The sequence below is a fragment of the Polypterus senegalus genome, chromosome 17, assembly GCF_016835505.1.
Source record: "Polypterus senegalus isolate Bchr_013 chromosome 17, ASM1683550v1, whole genome shotgun sequence".
Classification (NCBI taxonomy): Eukaryota; Metazoa; Chordata; class Cladistia; order Polypteriformes; family Polypteridae; genus Polypterus; species Polypterus senegalus.
The window spans coordinates 22,830,546-22,853,102 of NC_053170.1; the positions used below are offsets into that span (position 1 = coordinate 22,830,546).

The 22,557-nt window shown below is 42.3% G+C and overlaps 1 protein-coding gene across 2 annotated transcripts in view; it reads left to right on the plus strand.

The window, feature by feature from the left end:
- Positions 1-2,251: 2,251 nt before the first annotated feature.
- luzp1 (leucine zipper protein 1) overlaps positions 2,252-22,557 on the plus strand; it is a 145,615-nt gene continuing 125,309 nt past the window's right edge. For both annotated transcript variants that reach the window (XM_039739192.1, XM_039739193.1), the window contains exon 1: positions 2,252-2,520. The gene's annotated coding sequence lies outside the window, so the exon portion shown is untranslated. The remainder of the gene's footprint in view (positions 2,521-22,557) is intronic.

The following is a 22,557-nucleotide window of genomic DNA, read 5'->3' on the forward strand; positions in this document are numbered from 1 at the left end:
GGGCAAAATAAAAATGCCTTCCAAAAATATAAAATAGAAGCGCCACTGGATTCGTTTACATTTCGAGACAGATTTTACATTTGTTAAATACTGTTTAAAATCTTCACGAAAAACACAGAAAATAAGAACTCCGCATAAAATCATTATACTCTGAGCGCTATTTAGATAAAAAAAAAAATATATTAACTTTAAATCCTGCTACCAGTATCTAAAATTGCAATTGAAAAAACATGGCTGTAGTCCTTCGGGATGAAATTGGCCTCTATACAATACATAGAATTTAGAAAAGATTTCAATTGAACAATATTTTTACTTTCATAGTTAGAATATTAAAAGTGTTCTGTTTGTACGTTCTGCTGCTTTTTAATTTAATTTATTTTTTATTTGAGTGTGGGGGATGTTTCAGGTTTTTTTCCAAATCCCAAAGACATTTGGCAACACACAGCCTGCCACAGGGGAGGGCAGGTGTGTGAGTGTGCCCTGCGATGGACTGGAGACCCCTTCACAGCTGATTCCAGATTTTACCTTTCCTGCTTATCTACAGACCATGGTGGGAATGACTCAGGAAGGTTTCTCCTTCCAAGTTTGTTCAAAGTTCCAGGACCAGAGCATTCTGCTCTCTGGTTAAACCTGCTTCTAAAAGTCCCTTGTCCCAAGTTACAGCAAAGAATGACATGAAAAGCTTGAATGTTCCAAATCCGGTGCCATTCATTATAGTCCCTTGTTCAGTGCTTCACAGCTTAGCAGCAAACATAACGCGAATGTGTCTTCACAAAATGATCACCCAAACTGCATTACCGTAATAATACCTTAAAATCTCCGAATAATTAAAACTCCACCCACATGCCCACACCCAGAATGATCTAAACGTTAAATTCCTCACAATTTAGTATTCGCAGTCCACTGCCAGGACAGGTTTCCGATCTTCATGACCCAATATTCAAATATGAGAATCCGGAAAATGAATAAGTAGGTTCTAATCATTTCAAGATAGATAGATAGATAGATAGATAGATAGATAGATAGATAGATAGATAGATAGATAGATAGATAGATAGATAGATAGATAGATAGATAGATAGATAGATAGATAGATAGATAGATAGACGCTCTCAAATTCGAGGTCACAAAAGTTGAATATCTGTTACTTTGAACAACAAAAACGCACACATTTGGGAAAAAAACCCTCTGTACATTGAAAAATAAGTGCAACATTTTACAAAAACCTTAGCTTAACCCTCGCCATTTTAGTTTGTGGTATCTTTCAAAAGGCGCATTTTGGTTTAAAATGATCACCTTCTAGTCTTTCGTTTATCAGCATACTTGGTGGGGTCCCGTAAAGCGATAACGAGGTTGCCCTCTAGAGGAATGACGTCCAAAAGCACTGGATTGAGGAAGGCTTTAAATTGATGGTATTGCTGGCCGAGTTCTTTTAGGGGACAAATAATGCACTTCAAATTAAAAGATCACTTCCACACTATGGAGTGGCTTAGTGGTTGGCAATGCCACAGCAGTCTGGAGCTGGAATTCCGGCACACTTACTGCCCGTGTGTGTATCCGGTATGTTCTTTCCATGTGCAGCGTACGTGCGTCTTTTATTCTGATTGTATGCTTTGCTAAAACCGGACTGACCCGGCGAAAGATGTCTTCCGTCGTCTGGGGACATTTTCAGTGTTTTGGCTCAGCACATGAATAAATGGAGGGTTACAGCTGTCACGAAATATTTAACTAAACCGCTCAGTCCGTGAAAACAGGTGATAATTACCGGCGTTAAAAGTGGTGTATTCGACTTTTTACGGTGTTTATCCATTCACTCAGTCTGTTCAATTCAGTTAGCGTCGGGTGCCAGCCTACCGCAGGGCACACTTGTGTGGCGAGCGACAAAACCGATTGCTATTAGTGGAGAAACCAGAGAGAGACAGTAGTACCTCGAAAGTCTAGAATCTGGCGCAAGGTCAGATAGAGAACATGGTGCTCAGTAACGAATTATGTTCAGTATATACCGGTATAAAAATTACGTAATACAGTATATCAAGCCACTCAGCATTACAGCAAGAGTAATGTGGACTGATATCTACCGTCAACGACACATTGGAAAATAAACTTGCAGTATTACCTGAGGATTAATGAATTTCACTCTTTTACTGAAAATTTGCCCGCCAGGGGGAGTCTTGCAGTGTTAGTGACTCACTTTTCGTATTTTCCGACAAAAAAGGGGGCTGGTTCTTCTCTCTCTCTTTTGCTTGCAATTGGAGTCCAACCCACCTTTCTCATTGTTGGGGTAAGTTTGGAATGTGGCGGTCGGATCGCTCACGCAGAGAAGGAATCACGAAGGAACTACAGAAGAAGAGAAAGTGAGCGGTTTTGGTTTCAGAGGCCCAACTGAAACCCTTTTAGTTACAGGGAAGAAAAAGCAGAAAGAAAACGCGGAGGACTTAAAACGTGTGATCCACGTCCCTGTGTCTTGGTGGCTTAGACGAGATCCTCTGTGTGGGATATTTCTACTTTCCATATGGCAAGGTAAGCAGACATACGTTGTGTTTTATTTACTTCTTCGTCTGCTGCGGACACAGGGAGTCGCGTTCGGGCTGATCGGTTCCCAGTTACGGACAGCTTTCCACCACCGGCACATTTACCGCCAGACGCCGCTTCCAGTGGGAAGCCCAGGTGACTGCAGCGGAGTAAAAAGACTGCGATGACGGGGCACTGGGTGTCGAGCGGAGAGGCGTAGCTTGTGTCCTCGATTGCTTATCATCCGATCTCAACTTGTGTGTTCGTTTTGAGCATCTGTGCCTCATACTACCGGCAGAGAAGCTCCGCAGTAACTGACGCATAAAAGCGCATTGCTGGAAAAAAAACCCCCCTCTCCTCCTCCGCCGCCACCGCCGACGACCCCCGGGGAAGGAAACCAGTTTCAGTTCAGCCCAGTCTCCTCGCCGCAAACTCAAGTTTTCTTCTGTATCGTGCGATGGACTCGGTTCTCTTGATCGTTTTCTCTTTGGCATTCCTGCTCGGGGCGTTTCGACTGTAACGCGAGTTCGGAAGTTACAGGAAAAGGTGCGAGCCCCCCAGTCCCACCCCTCTTGGCTGCTGATGTATAGGAAAGGGGAGTGAGGGGGGTCTGTCTTAGTCAGGAAATTGCTGAACAATGTGCCTGCGGGATGCGGCGCTTCGCCGAGTCGGGAAACTGAGCAGAGTCACTGGAAGAGGGGCAGGACCGGTCCAGAGCCTGGCTGATCGGACACTGAGGGGACGTGCTGGAAGAAAGGGGCTTTCCAGGCAGTCTGCATGGTCAGGGCTTAAATAGCACATGGACATCTGTCTGTTTGATCCTTGTCTCTGTCTGATGTGTCTGTCATACGACCTGTCCCATGTTGTGATTTAAAGTAAATCATTTACTATTCTTTCATGACTTGAGCTCATGGGCAGCCTTTCTTATTATTAATTATTATTATGACTCTGCAGGAGTGACCACTGCAGCCATGGCCTTCTTAACCGCATCATAGGCCCTCCAGGTAAAGTAGTACACTGTGGCCCCTGCTTTCATAGGCATTGGAAACATCGTGGGCCCCTATGCTTCTGGGGCCCCCGGGCACTGCCCATATGTTGAAACAACTCTGGAGCCCAACTTAGCACCAAAGAGTACGGGTCCTTGTCCTACCTCATGTGACTTAAAGCACACTGCATCATTTACCTGTATTAAATAAAAATGACCCGCAACATTAAGAGTGTGCATCATGTGCCATTCTGATTACAGGAGGTGCAAAGGAATAATGGTGAGAGTGTAGGGAAGTGATTGTACAGTTTAAAAATTCTTACTGTAGAGCGTGTGTGTGTTGAGGTAGAGCCTTCCCATCTGATTTACCTGTAAAGATGCTGGATCACAAGGTTTTAATTCTTAATTGTTTTGTCACCCATGCAAAAACATTGTTTCTTTAATATTTGCCCCTTTAAAGTACATATTTGCTTGTGTAAGTAGACCCAAAAAATTCTTTACTAAGTAACCTAACTTCCTTCAGTCTAACTTCCATCATCTGCATTGACAACTAAAGTAGTTAGAAATGGGCATGGTGACACTGTGAGAATTAAGTGTTGGCTGTTGGTTCCACTTGCCCTGGACTGTGTGACCCTAATTCTGTCACCTAGCTGGCTATATTGTATGGTCAAAATACGGACATCACTGTAATAATGGCTTGTGATTTTGCTGGTATAGGATGTGGCTACCCCTGCAATCCTGCCCTGGGAAGGTGGATGGGTGGATTTGTAAGTTGCTTTGAATAAAAGTTTCAACTTTTACATGTAAGAGTATAATAATTTACAGTGTTGATACAAAATGTACACAAAGTTATGATGAATCAAACTAAAGTCACATGAGAACATTTGATGAGCAAGAGAAGACTATTCAGTCCATCTGGTTTGTCTGCTGAGCTGTCCCAATATCTCATCCAGATACCTCTTAAAGGTTGTTAAGGTTTCTGCTTCATTCCCAAAAAGAAGTGCTTCCTGGCTTCAGTCCTAAATGTCCTTCTCCTTAATTTCACTTTTGTCTTCAACTATGTGATTCATTGTTAAGTTGACAGAATTTGGCTGGATCCCCTTTATCAATACCTTTTGAGGATTTTGAAGACCTGGATTAGGTCCTCACTCTGTCTCCTTTGCTCGACACTAAACAGGTTTAACTCTCTACGTCTGTCACAGTAGGACTTGTCCTTAAGTCCCATGATGCACTTGGTTGCTCTCCTCTGCACTCCTTCAAGTGCTGCTATGTCTTACTTGTAACGTGGTGACCAGAATGGTACACAACACTCCAGATGTGGTCTCACCAGTGCATTATATACTCTGAGCATAATGTTCCATTGGTTTATATTCAACTGTTGTACTGATATAACCTAACATTTTATCCTTTTTTAATCACTTCTACACACTGCTTAGCCAATGAAAATGTTTTGTCAACACAAACCCCTAAACCCTCTTCAGAAGTTGCTTCCTGTAGGACAGCATCTCCCATCTTGTATTTTTAATTGATGTTCCTGTTGCCCACATGCAGCACTTTGCACTTCTCTACGTTAAACTTAATTTTCCAAGTGCTCACCAAGTTCTGAAGCTTGTCCAAGTCTTTCTGAATTGTTTTTGCTGCCTCCACAGTGTCTGCCATTCCTCTAATTTAATGTCATCTGTGAATTTCACACGTTTACTAACTACACCAAAATCTTTTCAAATTTATTTCTTATTTTAGCTTCCTTAATTTTTCACGGTAGAGCAGGAAGACCTGTTAGTCTATAATTGCTAGGTTTCATTTTGCCTCCCTTCTTGAAGATTGCAGTCACAATTGCAGGTACTTCTCCTTTCTCAAGTGACTACTCAAATATCCACTTTAATAAAAAGATAAGTGTCTGTGTGTCTGTCCAGTTGCTATGTCTCCGTCTTTCCAAAAGATGGTGTATCACAAACATTTTCAGTAAAAAATGCAGTGCATTTGTCATTCCAACAGGTGGCGCATCACAAACATTAATATACTGCTTTTACGATTCCCATACCAATAACAGAGACATACGCATTGCATTTGTGATTCCAACAGATGGCCCATCGCAAACATTAATATACTGCTTTTACGATTCCCATACCAATAACAGAGACATACGCATTGCATGGTGCACTGCAAACATTAACACTCAAGTCTATGTTGATCACTTCGATTTCAACCCATCTTAAACGGGAAACACAGAGTGCCTAATAAGAGTTTTTAAATGACGTCTTTCTTTCACTTTCCCATTAGGTCTAGGATTTTATTAGTTTTCCATGTATTGAGGACTTAAATCTAACTCTTACAATTTGAAATCTGAGGTTCTTTTTACTTCTGCATGGGGCATACTATTTGTTTCTTCCTTTACAAACACTTGGGTGAAATCTTTGTGCAGCTCATTTGCTATTTCCTTCTTATTTTTAGTGATTTCTCCCTTTGTGTCCTTTAGGTTTCTGAAATTCTCTTTTATTGTCTTTTTACTGGAAGACATATGGTTTTGTAATTTGAAGAAAAATGTAAAAGAAATGGCTCAAAAGGACAAACTTGTATTACAGTACGAAAGTAAGCAAGCAGATGAAGAAGTCCTGCTTATATTGGGAGAACATTGTTATGTATGTGTATCCACATAGTGTAACGTATGTTTGTCTGTTCTGAGCTGTTGCTTTTTGCGTGTTTTATTTAAAACAATCTATCCTCCATTTACTGTATGTGCGATGTTCTATTGAGAGTTTAATGCGCATTTGGCTTTTATGATTTCAATTATGTTTCTCTGTGCATAGAGAGCTGTCTCTCTGTTACATAGCTCATCTTTTGTTTTTCATTTCTTCTGAAAAGTAAAATGGAAAGACTTACTGCGTGCTTGTGATTTGCAAGTTACCTTGGATAAAACAGTCAGCCAAACTAATAAAGTGACGTAAAGTGGTTTGGTAAAGGTAGTTGTGGTTATAATTGAATTTAGAATTCAGAATTGAAGAGCATCTAAACCCTACAATATGTGACAGACAGCCATTATGGAAGAGATACACGCATAAAAAGTGTTCAACTCTCACAGTTCAAGTCCTCAATCCTTTCATTTCAAATCATTATATTTAACAATAGCACTTATATATAGAGGGTGGCACAATGGCAGAGGTCAGGTGATGGGCTATATAAATCACAAAAGAAACCCGGCTGAGGTAACGCTGATCTGTTATGCAGTAGTGGCTCTGATCACTTAATAAAAAGAATACGATAGGTCTGAACTGATTGCCGGGCGTTATGGTGGCGCAGTGGTAGCACTGCTGCCTCACAGTTAGGAGACCTGGGTTCGCTTCCCGGGTCCTCCCTGCATGGAGTTTGCATGTTCTCCCCGTGTCTGTGTGGGTTTCCTTCCACAGTCCAAAGACATGCCGGTCAGGTGCATTGGCGATTCTAAATTGTCCTTGGTGTGTGTGTGTGCCCTGTGGTGGATTGGCGCCCTGCCTGGTGTTTGTTTCCTGCCTTGCACCCGGTGTTGGCTGGGATTGGCTCCAGCAGTAGTTAGGATATAGCGGGTTGGATAATGGATGGATGGACTTACATACTGTATAGATGATTCCAAGTCAGTCTTGGTATTTTATTTTATGAAGTGCAGCACCCAGAATTCCATTTTGAGTACATTTGCTCCAGTTGTGTGACTGAATAAAAGGACAAATGTTTCGAGTTTGGTACTGTTTTAGCTTTACAAACACACACACCCATCATCGAGATATCAATGTTTTCAGTTTTGGTTGCAGTATTTTACAAAAAAATGTCCCACTGTTTTAAAACAAAACTATGTGATAGAATCGAGTTCTCCATAAGTTAAAAAAAAAAAAAAGTAAAAACAAAATACAGCCAAACCACTCAAAAAAAAAAACTGAATATAAACATTGTTAATGATTTCACAGAACAACTCCTTTACATGACATCCCTTGGATTAAATGTGCCAGTATAACACGTTAGCGCTACATTAACCCACCTGTTAATCTCTTGACTAAAACAAGTTACCTGATAACAATCAGTGCCACCACAACAAAGGCAGCAGCCTGCATGGAATACTCCACCCAAAAGGAATTACTTTTCTCTTTTGCTGAAACTGCCGTTTGTGTAGTGATGTCTGAGAAAAATATTTACTGTCAGGTTTTCCTTGAGGTAACAAAATTCCTGATACAATGTACTGTACTTGGGATGAGAAGCCAGAATGAAAAGCAGCAAACGATATCAAAATGTGCACAAATTACTCCTGTTGCCTAATTCAACGATCAGGTATCCAGACATATGCTGACAACATCCCAGACATGAATTTTTACTAATGTTTTGTTTCTCTTGTTGAGAGGTTTACTTACCTTGGCAGTGACATTCAGGTCTCTGGTGACTCTTCCTATGATGTCAGTAGACAGATAGGGAGAGCATGGGGGGGGTCATGAGGTCGCTGGAAAGGGGTGTGTGGCGCTCCCGATATCTAGGCAAGGGACGAAGGTCCAAGTCTTTAGAGTCCTGGTGCTTCCTGTTTTGCTATATGGTTGTGAGACATGGATGCCATCCAGTGACCTGAGATCAAGATTGGACTCCTTTGGTACTGTGTCTCCCTGGAAAATCCTTGAGTACAGCTGGTTTGACTTTGTGTCGAATGAGTGGTTGCTCATGGAGTCCCGACTGAGGCACATTACCTGCATTGTGAGGAAGCGTCAGTTATGGCACTATGGCCATGTGGTGCCTTTCCCCGAGGGTGATCCGACTCGTAAGATCCTCATTGTTGGCGACCCGGGTGGCTGGACCAGGCCAAGATGTCGCCCATGTAACACCTGGCTGCGGCAGATAGAGGGTCACTTCCAGAGGGTGGGACTGGACCGCGTGTGTGACTGGGGGGTTGCCAACCGGGATCCTGAGTTGTTTCGTCGTGTAGTGGGTGCGGCAACGCGCTGTACCAGTGCATGCTCCCCAACTTGACTTGACTTGTTTTGTTAAATAAGGCACTGTCATGTGTGACGGTGAAGCATGCTCAAGACAATTAAGCCTTTGAATTGAAGACCCGTCTCCCCCCTAATTTATTGGTCCGAAGTCCTGCCCAATAGTTGCTCACTCATTAGTTACCATGGTGCTTTAAGTGGAAGACCTGCCACCCCCTTTGTTTATTTGTCAGAAGAATGATCAAGTAGTATAATGGAGAGTAGAACTTTGGAGACCTTCAGATCTTAACGTGATGCAATTTTGGAGAATGTCCAGTAGGTGAATAGGATGGATGAGCTTGCTGGGCTCATACACCTGTTCTCCCATCATCGATTGTTCGAATGTTCTAAACAACATTTTGGTTGGAGTAATGCTTTAATTTGCCTAGCAAAGGGAAAGTTTTCATAGCGTAGTACAAGGTGTGATCAAAAAGTACGGTGAATGTTGGTGCAGAGCACCATCCAAGAGCAACGCAACACAATTCAATGTTGGATCTGACATGTCCATTCTAGAGCCGCGTTTGTGTCAAGTTTCAACTTGTTTGATACTGTCAGTCATTTGTGAGCCACTGTTGAGTTCAAGTGTGTTATTCAAGTTAATAATGGATATCGAGCAACGCATTAACATGAAATTTTGTTTCAAACTGCAAAAAGTTCAGGAAACCCATCAGATGTTAAAATCGGCTTATGGTGACACTGCACTGACAATTAAGACTGTTTACAAGTGGTTTGATCGATTTCGTAATGGATCTGACTCGGCTGAAGATGAGGAAAGATCAGGACATCCTTCGACCTCAATAACGGAGGAAAATGCTGAAACGGTTTCATTCTTCATCAAGACAACGCTTCTTGTCACACATCCCTTCTAGTACGACAATTTCTGTCGAATAAAAACATTATGCCGTGTCCGCATCCACCTTATTTACTGGATCTGGCACCGTGCGACTTCTGGCTGTTCTGCTAAGTTGAAAATGACCATGAAAGGCAAACGATTTCAATCCATTGGGGACATCCAGGTAGCCACGACAGCCCAGCTAAAGACACTCTCAAAAGAAAAACTTCCAGAACTGTTTTGAAAAGTGGCAGGAGCGTTGGGATAAGTGCATTCGAAGTGGAGGAGAGTATTTTGAGGGTGACTAGTAGTTGTAAATCTTTCACTGTAATAAACACTTCTTTTTTTAAAAACATTCACTGAATTTTTTGATCACACCACGTATGTTACCATTGCTTTTCTTGGACAGGTAACATCACTACTGTACTCCGGTAATTCTTCCTTGCAGTAAGTCTAGTACGCTGCACCCCAATTACATCTGACACCTGTGGGACAGGAATATCCCACTTCTCACACCAATGCAACACATTTACTCCTAAACTCAATTACACTGCCACACCACTGATTCATTTCATCTCCTAAAGACCATTCGAACACTCTAGGCAAGAATGGGCCATTCAGCCCAACAAAGCTCGCCAGTCCTATCCACTTATTTCTTTCAAAAAAATATCAAGTCGAATTTTGAAAGTCCCTAAACACTTACTGTCTACCACACGACTTGGTAGCTTATTCCAAGTGTCTATCGTTCTTTGTATCAAGAAAGAGTTCCAAATGTTTGTGCGAAATTTACCCTTAACAAGTTTCCAACTGTTTCCCCGTGTTCTTGATGAACTCATTTTACAGCCACCCCCTCGATCCACTGGATTAATTCCCTTTTTTATGGCGGAGTGGTGGGTCTGAGGCTAGGGGTCTGCACTGGCAATCGGAAGGTTGCCAGTTCGAATCCTGTAAATGCCAAAAAGGGACTCTGCTCTGTTGGGCCCTACTTAACCTGCAATTGCTGAGCGCTTTGAGTAGTGAAAAAAGCGCTATATAAACGCAAAGAATTATTATTAAGTACTTCAATCATGTCACCTCTTAATCTTTTTTTGCTTAAACTGTATAGGCTCCGCTCTTTTAATCTTTCCTCATAAAGAGAAGGCTTATTCTACTTCTGACTACAATTATAACAAATTCAGCTCTTTAACTTGGTGTCATTACCCCCTGCTGTTACAAATTGATTTTGGCTCCTGTAAAGATGCGGTACGTCACTCATGACATACAACTGCTACAGGCCGGTTTTCTGCTAAATGTGATTCCATAAACTAACTCTACAAGGGGTAGCCATCAAGTGAAAACAGGAGCAGCCTAACATGCATTGCTAAAGGAACATTGTCTTAGTTCAGTAAAGCCGATGTCTCATTACACGACTGCTAGTAGTGGGGTGTGTCAGATTCTGATCTCTTCACCAGACCACGTCAATTGAAACGACTGGAAATTGTTGGGCGTGTCAGATTTTACCAACTGCATTCGAACCTTCCAGCACTCCTTTTTGTAACAGCCAAAAGCGTGCTGCCTGACGGAGCCCATGCTCTACAAATGGTTAACAGATATGGCAAGTTCAGCCACAATCTCTGCTCTTTTTTTCTTTCTTCCCCATTCTGTCGTGGTACCTAAAATACGAGCTGTCAGACTGATGTGCTTTTTTTCTATTTGTCAGGTTCAAAACACACTCTGTTCATATTCCTTGTCAGTGCACTCTATGCATCGTACGACTGGATGACCATTCAATGACTGTCTCATCTCATGTTTACAGAGCCGCCGCTTCAACTGAAGGCAAAATCAAACTGCTGAAGCGAGTCGTGACACTAGTTGCAGTGAGGTTTTGGGCATGTCACATTACATGACTAGCCTTCACAGGAGCTCATCGCCGACTGTCTCTGACTGGCTAAGATTATTTTAATGAAGACTACAATGGAAAATCTTCGGAAAAGTCACATATCTGAAAGATATGCAATTCAAAAATCCAATTGCAATTGTTTGAAGGAGCCACGTGCAATAAAATACACGTTTTTCCTTGTCATCGTCCTTCAGTTCTTGGACATAAGTCATTCTGTACGGCTTCATTTGTAGCGAGTACAACACACGTTGACAAGACCTGGGTGAAACATTCGCTTATTGTGCCAATTTATGTGTCGATTTCCTAGGCCCTCCGTTCCTGAATATCTGCTACGACCGCAGGTGTACGAACGGATGGGGCCCGATTCTTTTTTTGCAGTTTGCTGCTGACCCAGTCTTACGCCACTTCTTCACCAACTCTAGGTTTACCCCAGGAAACGTCTGTGCGAAAATGTCCCGCATTTCCTTAAAAGAAGCGGTAGACACATACGCCTCCACTATTCCAATCCTCTGTTGCAGAGAATACAACTTCCAGATCTCTTTTACGCATATCTGTACCCACCGGCTCACAGCTTCCTTACTAATGCACAGTTGGGGTTGTTGACCCCGTCGCGACAACGAGGCTCCGCGATCTCGACGGCACCTGCCTCTATAATAGCTCAAGGCATCCGGTCAGAGACGGTTTGGTTTTTCGTGTGCCACCCTGTAGAAGGGGTTTTCAAACCAAGTGCCACATATTATATTTTCCAGCATGTTCAACCTGGAAAAGAGTTTATCTTGTCAGACTCTGTCAATAACTGGCTATTCGAGGCATCTTGTGGCTTCTGGTATGGGAGTGTTGAGGTATTTGGGGTTATAGGGGCATGGCCAGTGACACACAAAGAACATGCATGTTGGTTTTACTAAGTCAGTAGAGATTAGACTTGGATTTAAATTCTGATTCCAAGACATGAGGAGTGCCCCTTGAAGACAAAATAAAACTTATTTCCAAATGATTTCTCACCAACAGTTAGTATGTTTACACACACACAACTGCTTTAAAGTGTATAACCCGATTTAAGGCAGAAATCTGGTTTCTTAATAATCTCTGTTTAGATGTCCAAGTAATCTTCAGGAGTTCTCCTTTTTTAAAACACTCCATCGTCATTAAATGTTAAAACGTTCTCATCAGCCACCGTGAATCTGAAAATAAGCTTGACGCCTGTGACAATTTTCTTATGTTTCATAAATACATTTAGTTCAATTGACACTTTATTTATAGGTTTCTGTTACTGGAGTGCATGCAGCAAACTCTTTTCTGGTTTGCTGTGCAACTGAGCCCTGCCATGGACCGTCATACCTGTACGTGTGCTTCTCATCTCACACTGAGTGCTGCTGGGATAAAGATAACGCAGGTATTTTTACTTCAGTGAGTATTGCATTAGGTTACGTGACACTTTAAAAAGTAGTCGGATTACGCAACACACATTACTTTTAACATGTTGCTCTCGAGATTATGCTGATTTTAGCACTGCACATTCAGCTCATCAAGATAAATTCAGCGATTTCTGGACTATTGTGACATAAAATTTCAACCAGAAGAACCAGAACCAGAAGATGGCCTGAACATTTGCCTCTGAAAGTTTATTTTGTGGACACCTCTGCCTGTGACTACTGAAAGCATCAAGTCGAAGTCAAGATGGGGAGCATGCACTGGTACAGTGCGTTGCCGCACCCACTACACGATGAAACAACTCGGGATCCCAGTTGGCAACCCCCCCAGGCAGACACGCGGTCCAGTCCCACCCTCCAGAAATGAACCTCTATCTACCGCAGCCAGGTGTTACGTGGGCGACTTCTTGGCCTGGTCCAGCCACTTGGGTACCCCAACAATGAGGATCTTATGAGCCGGATCACCCTCAGGGAAATGCGCCACATGGCCGTAGTGCCGTAACTGACGCTCCCTTACAATGCAGGTAAATGTGCTTCATTCGGGACTCCATGGGCAATACAAAGTCAAACCAGTGGTAGTACCCAAGGATTCTCTGAAGAGACACAATACCAAAGGAGTCCAGTCTTTGTCTCAGGTCACTGGATAGCATCCATGTCTCGCAAAGCATGTGGGAAGCAAATGCACGCACAATGGACACATGCAGACTACAAAATCTTTAACAGTAACCCGGTTAAGGGTTTACATGCCAATTATTCGCAGAGAAATCTACATCTGTTAATCAGGTTTCTCAAAGGCCAATTATTTGGTTTCACTAAAGGCCTGCATGGCATTTTAGAAATCAGGTTTCTGTGAATGACTGGCTTATTACGGCACATGTAAATGCATCTAGTGAGACAGGATGATGTTTAAATGATCATATTTTCCAGCATGCAAAGCAAAGACAGCCTACCTACAGAAGTATGGAGTCCCAGTGTCAGTATGTGATGTAGGTGTCCGGGTCGTGGACTGGCCTGTGAAATTCATTCTGATTAAAAAGCTTTTACTGACACTGTAAGTGTGTTTTGGACAATTCATACTTTAAAAACCCTGCATAAGTTGCAACCCAATTTGTACTGTCTGTGTGCCAGGCTTACTAATAATCCACCAAGCTCACGGACATTGCTGCAGAGGAGAGAGCAGGATGGATAGTGAGGAATGAAGAGGGAGCTCTTTGTAAAGAGGACATGACTTTGTAGCATGTCAGGATCTTGGGCATTCTCTTTTTTTTTTTTTTTGTTCTTCCCTTCAGGCAGGAACAGGCTGTTTCCTGTATCGCCCTTTAATGCCCCCCTCCAGCTAACTGTGAGCTGTCATCACTGGGCAAATGTAATTAGTAAAGATAACGGGAAGGATCTGCTAGGCGGCCTCGCTTCTCAGGCTCCTAGGCTGTAGCAAATTGGGGGTGGGGTGGGGTGGGGTGCACTGCAGAACATGTGTGAAGAGAGAAGCCCTCCAGTAGGCGCCGGTGCTGTGCTTGACAGACGTGAAGCCAAAGGCCTGCTGAAACTGAGCTCTGATTAGCAGAAACCCTGAAAAGGAGCAAGGGTCTTCAAATTGGTGTCGTTTTTATTATATAGTGCCTTTCGTACTCTAGGAGGAACTATGGGGAACAGGTAGCCAACGGTGGACTAATGTGGAAGATCATTGCACTCTGGGCTATAACTGCATGGCTACAGGACTGAAAACTTTTTGTTTGATAGCGACTTCATTGTGGCTTTGGCCATACTGTCCTGTTAGGAGGTAAATCTTCTCTCAAGTCTTTGGCTTTTTGTCAGTTCTTATCTAAGATATTATTATTTTCTTTGTGTCATCTGTTTTCAACAGTCTTTCAGGCCCTAACACAAAGAATTAACCTCATAGCTTGATGCTGGCATGGCCATCCATACTGGATATACTTGGAAGTGTGCAGCGCTTCATTATCACTAAACATGGCACAGAGCATCGAGGCCGGTAAAGTCAACTATAGTCAGGTTAGTGAGCAGAATCTGTTACCTACTGTCAGCGGCTAAATGTTGCTGAGATCTGATTTAAGATTCACAACTTTAACCTTTCATTTTTCAACTCCAGCCGGAGGTCCAGAACAAGAGCAATATGCAGCGCTTCTCTCACGTTACGTGAAGAAAACTGTCATTGCTTAAGACGGTGCCAAAGTCACCTTGAACTTCATGAATACCTCGTTCTGATTTCTAGGAAATCGCAACTAGGTCACCGACTGTTTTCTTTAATGCTGAAAAAAAAAAAGAACCACATGGATTGGGACCCGAATGCAGCGGGTGACACCTCAGCACCACACTGGAACAGCATGAGGTTTTTGTTATGGTGGCTGCTGTGCAAATCCTGCCACCACTCCTCGGGTTTTCTCTGTAAGATGGAGGACCTGCTTGGAGAAAGGCACTTATAAATATGTTTTACTTGCCCACTAGACCACTCTGGAGTTACAGGTTGTGCAGATTTACTCATTAGTGGCTTCAGGGGTGGAATGAGTAAGTAAAGGTGAGGAAGAGGTAATGGAGTCATAACTGTAATGAAGAACATCACCAGGGTAATGAGGCATGTAGCGTCGAGCATACAGTTAAGACACAAGTGAGGACCCCAGCTTGGCCTGAGGTGTCCCCCCCGCCCCCCCTTATGGTTATAAGGAGTAGGAGGTTAGGAGCTTCTACTGATTCAGCGCATTGCAGCACCCACCTCACGCAGAACCACCTGGATTGGGACCCGAGTGCAGCAGGTGACACCTCAGCACCACACTGGAACAGCATCAGGTTTTCTTACAGTGACTGGAGTGCCAGTCCTGCCACCACTCTCTGGGTTTTCTCTGTAAGTTGGAGGACATGCTTGCAGATAGGCGCTTTATAAATCAGTTCTACTTTCTTAATTACTTGCCCACCAGATCACTCTGGAGTTACAGGTTGTGCAAAAATCTACTCATTTGTGGCTACAGGGGTTGTACGAGTAAGTAAAGGTGAGGAGTAGGTAATATAGAACATCGCCAGGCTAATGAAGGTGTTTAGCATCGAGAATTCAGTTAAGATACAAGTGAAGACTCCCCCCTAGCTCTGCCTGATGTGTCCCCCCCTTATGGTTATAAGGAGAAGGAGGTTAGGAGCTTCTACTGATATAGCGTGTTGCTGCACCCACCACATGACAAACCACCTTAGGATCCCAGATTAGGAACTGTGGGGGGGGAAAAACAAATGTCAGGCAGGTGCGCAAGTGTGGATACCCACACACAGAAAAAATGAAAAATGTGGGGAATGTCGGGCAAACTGGCTGCTTCTTCACACCTGTGTGCCCAGCGGCCTCTCCCTGAGGCGTATCACAGTGGTCCCGTGAAGCCTGTAGAGTGGTATGTAAGCCAAAAAAAAATGCGGGTCGTATCGGGGCAGCAGAATTTTAAATGTATTTTGTTTTGGTTTTTTTTTAAATACTTTTTTTTTTTTTTCCCATGTTCTGCAAGACAGAAATTATTTATTCTCATCTTTGTGTAATCCTTGTTGTGCATCCATAAAAGACTGCCCTGGGCTTGCCACGACAGGCTGTGAGCGGCGCAGGGGGCCGGTGGCGGTTGTGTTCCGTGAGATATGCCTCCTAAATACTCCATTTCTCAGAAAGCTGCATTACAGGGTGTGTCTGGTAAAGGAAATGACATCACACTGCAAGTGAAATGTGTCCCCCAGCCAAACCTTGTGCTGTACTTGAGTAGGCGCTATTCCCGTTAAGCACATTGTTTCAAAAGGGCCCAACACCAACGACACGAGGGAACACCTTGGCCACACCTGCGGCCGCCTTAGAAGTCTCAGGAAGTGAACTTGACCTGCTCTTGTCACACAATCTCGCAAATTCCACATCTCGAGGGAGGCTTGTGCAGGGAGACCATCATACCAAATATAAGAAAGAGTGCATCAGGCCTCTTAGTCTGGGGTCCGCTGGGCCTGTGCCTGAGCTTACTAAAACAGCGTCCTCAAAATGTGAATGCCTGACTCGGATAATGACTCTTAATTAGCAGATGTAATGAGCAGCACATTACTGTTGCCTACATCATAATAAGGATGTGTATACCAGGATGTGGCCAATAGCGGGCACCTGGCATAGCTGACAAAAGCAAAGCATACAACATAATTTACTTAGCCTTTCAAAAAGCTTTTGCTACAGTTCCATACCAAAGATTATTTCTGAAAGTAGAAGTTGTAGGCATCAGAGGGAACCTACAAAACTGGATCTCAAATTGGTTAACTGACAGGAGACGAAGAGTACAGATAAGAGGTGAATGGGGTCATTGGGGGACAAGGTCTGTCCTTGGGTCATTACTTTTCTAATTTACATTAATGACATTGATTCTGGTTTAGTTGGTACACGTGGGCAATAGGAATGTCAATTATAAACAGAAGATGGGAGACACTGCCACGGTTTATGTTGACACAGTGGTTTTTATCGCCTAAGCAATGTACAGAAGCAATTAAAAAGGCAAACAAAATGTTAAGTTGTATCGTAATAACGGTTGAATATAAATTGAGTGATGTTATGCTTCAGAACTTGGCGAATACTTGGAAAATTAAGTTTAATGTGGAAAACTGCAAAGTGCCAGTCGTGGGCAAATGGAAGGTCAATTATAAACACAAGATGGAGACACCATCCTAATAGAAGCAACTTCTGAAGATGATTTTATGTTGACACAACATTTTGTCTAAATAATATGTAGAAGCGATTTTCATAGTGCGCTTTATCACGTCAACTAATTAACGAATGTCCTTGTCAGTATTATATAGCAACATGCACCTTATTTGCACAGCAAGCAATTGATAGATCAGACTTTAACACTATATAAGTTTAGACCATTAATGTTGTCCAATCTGTCATATGTAAAACTTCTCACTGTAAGTGCACTATCCTTAAGCAATTTTCAAAGCAAGGTGTCCATTCATACATCAGTCTTTATGTAATGCCTTGCACAATGAACATTATCAAAAAATACTGCAGATCAGGTAGATCAGTCTTTCATTTATATAGCTCCTTTGACAAAGGACGCTCGTTACAGATCTATCTATCTATCTATCTATCCTATCTATCCTATCTATCTATCTATCCATCCTTTCATTCTGTCTTTACCTGTTTGGCCAGGTCTCAGTTCTGGTGCCTAATCGTTATTCTGGGAGCATTTGGCAAAAAGTAGGACCCACTCGTGCAAAAGGCACCAGTCCATCATATTTTGTCAGATCATTAAGCCATGCCTTTTTTTATAATCATAATTGTGGCTAAGTAGTCTCCCGGGTTATTTAGCAGCTTACTCGGTCAATGTGGTTTTCATTTATTTTATAACATTCCAGACAGAAGGCATCACAAAAGGCCAACAAGACATGGGGAATACAGTGGAAGTTGCAGGTTTTAATGGATCAGGAGGTCTTGTTGCCACATTTTTTTAAAAGGCAGGTCATGAAGAGGGGAAGTTAGGGGATGTGAAAACGAAAAAAAAAGAAAGTTTCTTCTTTGTATTATTCCTCATAGTCAGCTTCGGCTTTGTGATATAGTTTATATTTGTATATATCTTGAGTTCCTGTAAAAGCTACATTTCCCCTTGAAAAAAATCTATCTATCTATCTATCTATCTATCTATCTATCTATCTATCTATCTATCTATCTATCTATCTATCTATCTATCTATCTATCTATCTATCTATCTATTATATAGTGCCTTTCATATCTATCTGTCTGTCTGTCTTAACACTATCATGTCTTTTCTTTGTTGTTGTTTTTTTTTAATTACAGCATTAAGGCATTGTTGCCTCACTGTTCCTGCTCTGCATTTCAATTCCTGGCAGAGATCCTTCCTCTGTGGAATTTCTACCTTCTTCGCAAGTTCAAATGTGCTTCCTCTCAGGATGGAGGCTTCTCCTCCCACAGTTCTAAGACATTGCTTTCAGAATGACTGGAAATTCCAAGTTGGCCTAATGTGTGCACATGTCTGCTCTTTCCTAGACTTTCATCCTGTCCGGGGTTGGTTCTTTTCTTGCACACATAGAATATGGTGGGCTTCAGGTCCCTCTGCCCCTTGTACTGAAAAATACAGCTCTGGAAATTGGAAGAATTCATTGCTGTGGTCATTTTTCCGACTGGTTTTCCCAGGTTTGAGAATTGCTGTGTGAGTTTTACTTTGTTGACAAGAGGCGCCATGCTGAGGTGTTTTTTTTTTTTTATTTGTCTTTTCTGTTTTCCTGAGGCAAATTACTTTGTTGTCCATTGTGTAATCAAGTGCAGGAAAACTGATTTTGGAACCTGCAATCCTGGCCTTTAGAATCACTTTGTCTTATCGCCTGTGTGTAATTAAGGAAGCTGTCATTACATTACAGACGCAGACTGAACAGTACAAGAATGGAATGTTTCGATTAAGGTGTGAGCTTAAGGAGGATTGCAAAGTACACACTGAATCATTTGGAAGATTATTTGTGCCAAAATGAAATGCAGTCCAATGTGTTAAGTACGTTGAAATGCAGTGCCTATGCATGCGACACATTGGATTTTGACAAGGTTTTATTTTACATTTTGTATTTACATTTTAAATTTTTGGCTGATCTCTTTATCCAAGGTAAATAACTTACATCATTTCACTTGACTTGAGCATTCCTAGTTTCAATCCTCTTTGTCTGTATGTTTAGCCTTCATTTGCTCAGAGGTTGCTCCTTCCTGAGCTGCTCTTCTTTTCTCCACCCTAGCAGCCCGCTTCTTCTCTTTTTTCGTTGGCATCTTATTGCGTTAAAACTGATTAAGTCAGTGTTTGTGTTGCAGTTACTTATTACGTTTCACTTAAGCTGGCACTCAAGTCTTCAATCTGCCTCAGGAATGATTTAAGCTATGAAGAGGTAGGGGAAGTGATGGCGAAGGTGGGAGGGATGAGAACGGCGCCCGTATGCATGCGCCACACAGCCACCCTGCTGCCCGCTGCCGAGAGTTGATTCTACAATACAATAAAATTAAAATGAGGAATAACCTTGGAGGTCAATCATCACCCTGAAAGCGGATAGTAGATGTCACGTCGTATATGTGAACCAAATTTCAGGTCAAACGGTTTGTGAGTGACAGGTGATTTAAAATCCTGGACAGACAAACGGACAGCCATGGTAGCATATTATATAAGAAGGTTGGTTACATTATTTTTGGTTTTCCAATTGGAGTACAAGTGGGTCACATGGTGTCAGTGACAGGATTTGAACCCCCAACATGCCTTAATTAAAAACATACCAAGCAAACAATCGATTGCTTTTCACTATGGCATGCAATTTTATTGTTCGTTTAAAATGCCATACACAAGCTTATTGCACTTTAATTCAGGTTCATGGAACACAAGTCATAACTAAAAGAAAAGCAGATGTATTGCATTTTGCTTCGCGGCACCTCCGTGTGTATTGCATTTCGATTAGAGAGCACAATTTAATTAGCCAAAACTAAAAATAGTCAAATGACCAATTGGCGCCAAAAGTTATGGAGAGTGGCATTCCACTTTTAAACATTTCTGTATTCTGGCAGTGAGCACAACTTTAGTCAATAAGGAATGTACAGGAATGGCGCCTCTGAAGACGTCACTTCCGGTCCCTGCTGCTTGTAAGGACATCATTTCCAACCCTGGAAACTCTGAAGACGTCACGTCCAGTCCTGGCACTTATGATGACGTCACTTCCTCCCCCAGCCTTTAAAGCCGCCATCTGACCTCCTCATATTCAGATCTGTTTTGGACTCAGTATTGTGAGCAACTCTTGAAACTTTAACCCTTTACAGAGAGGACATATTGTACGGGTGGCTGCCCCAGACCTTTACAATGTCTGTTGGTCGTTTTTCTGACAAATGGAAGTTAGTCACTCAGATGATTGGACTTGAGTCCCCTGCTCTGATGACTGCACCTCTGTTTATATTTCATTTTGATTCGAGAGCACACTTTAATTAGCCAAAACTAAAAATAATCAAATGACCAATCGGCGCCAAAAGTTATGGAGAGTGGCATTCCACTTTCAAATATTCCTGTATTCTGGCAGCGAGCACAACTTTAGTCAATATGGACTGTAGAATAATTAACGGAAATGGTGCCTCTGAAGACGGCACTTCCTGTCCCTGCTGCTTGTAATGACGTAATTTCCAGTTTCGGCACCAATGACGTCACTTCCTCCCCCAGCCTTTAAAGCTGCCACCTGACCTCCTCATATTCAGTTCTGTTTTGGACTCAGTATTGTGAGCAACTCTTGAAACTTTAACCCTTTACAGAGAGGACATATTGTACGGGTGATGGCCCCAAACCTTTACAATGTCTGTTGGTCGTTTTTCTGACAAATGGAAGTTAGTCACTCAGATGATTGTGCTCGAGTCCCCTGCTTTGACACCTCTGTTTCCATTGCATTTTAATTAACCAAAACTAAAAATAATAAAATGACCAATCAATGCCAAAAGTTACAGAGAGTGGCGTTCCACTTTTAAACGTTTCTGTATTCTGGCAGCGAGCACAACTTTATTCAATATGGACTGTAGAATGATTAACAGAAATGGCGAAAAGTATGGTTTGAATCTCGCTGACAAAGTTTCTTCTTATGTTAACCTGTCTAAAGTTGTTTTCTTTTTAAACCCGTTAAGCAGTGTGATTACATTTTCGAGATGTAGGTTGTTAGTGATTTTAACTAAATTCTAAATACAGTGAAACCTTTTGTCAGCACACCACCACGTTTGGTTTCTTTGTAGCATTTATTCATACCGTGTCTGATAACCAGATATTATACAGCTTGTTTCTTCCCTTCTTTTGACACACAAGAGAATGAAATCATCATTTAGATCTCCAGATTCCACCCGATCTCCTGCCTTTTCCACTCCGTGTTCCCCATCTTTCCAAGTAACGACACATTAGTAAATGGAACTGTTGGCGCCCCCTGCCCCACATTTTGACGCCGCAGATTGGTCATTTGATCACATTTAGTTTTGGTCTCGAATCGAAATGCAATACAGTAATCTCTTGCTATATCGTGCTTCGACTTTCGCGGCTTCACTCTATCGCGGCTTCACTCTATCGCAGATTTTATATGTAAGCAACTAAATATATAATGCAGATTTTTCGCTGCTTCGCGGGTTCTGCGGACAATGGGTCTTTTTACTTCCTGTACATGCTTCCTCAGTTGGTTTGCCAAGTTGATTTCATACAAGGGACGCTATTGGCGGATGGCTGAGAAGCTAACCAATCAGAGCATGCAGTTAAGTTCCTGTGTGCTGAATGCGGTGTTAACCTGGAAGTCTCGTCTCGCTCGTTCAGCATCAACGTGTTTTGCTGTGTAAAGAGTTAACTTTTGTGCTCTTTTGTGTTTATCTTTGTGCATAGTCAAGCCCCTCATTATGGCTCCAAAACGATCTGCTCCTGCTGCTGCTTCAGGGGCCGTGCCCAAGCGCCAACGGAAGATGTTAACAATTGCCGAAAAGGTAAAAGTTTTGGATATGTTGAAGGAAGGGAAAAGCTACACCACTGTAGGACGCCATTACAGCATCAATGAGGCTATGATTCTTTTTATTTAAAAAGTAGGAAAGGAATATAAGATCTACGGCCGCAGTGTCCTTTTAATCAGGGTGCAAAACGAGTTGTAAGTGGATGTAATAAGGCAGTAGTCTGGATTGAATCTGCTTTAGGGATTTGGACTGAAGAAGAATAACGGCGGTGCTACACAGTTGCCTGATGTGGCTCATTTAGAAGAGCTGTAACGCTCTCCTTTGTTGTGCAGTAAAACTAAACTCATTGTTATCGGACAAGTCATCGTGTCATTGTTGGTGAGTAACCATAATTAATTTACTACTTACAGTACTTAGTACACGTACGTACGTCTAGTGTCACTGTACACACATTTACTGTATACAATTTTTCTTGCATTGTACGTATTTATTGCTGGTG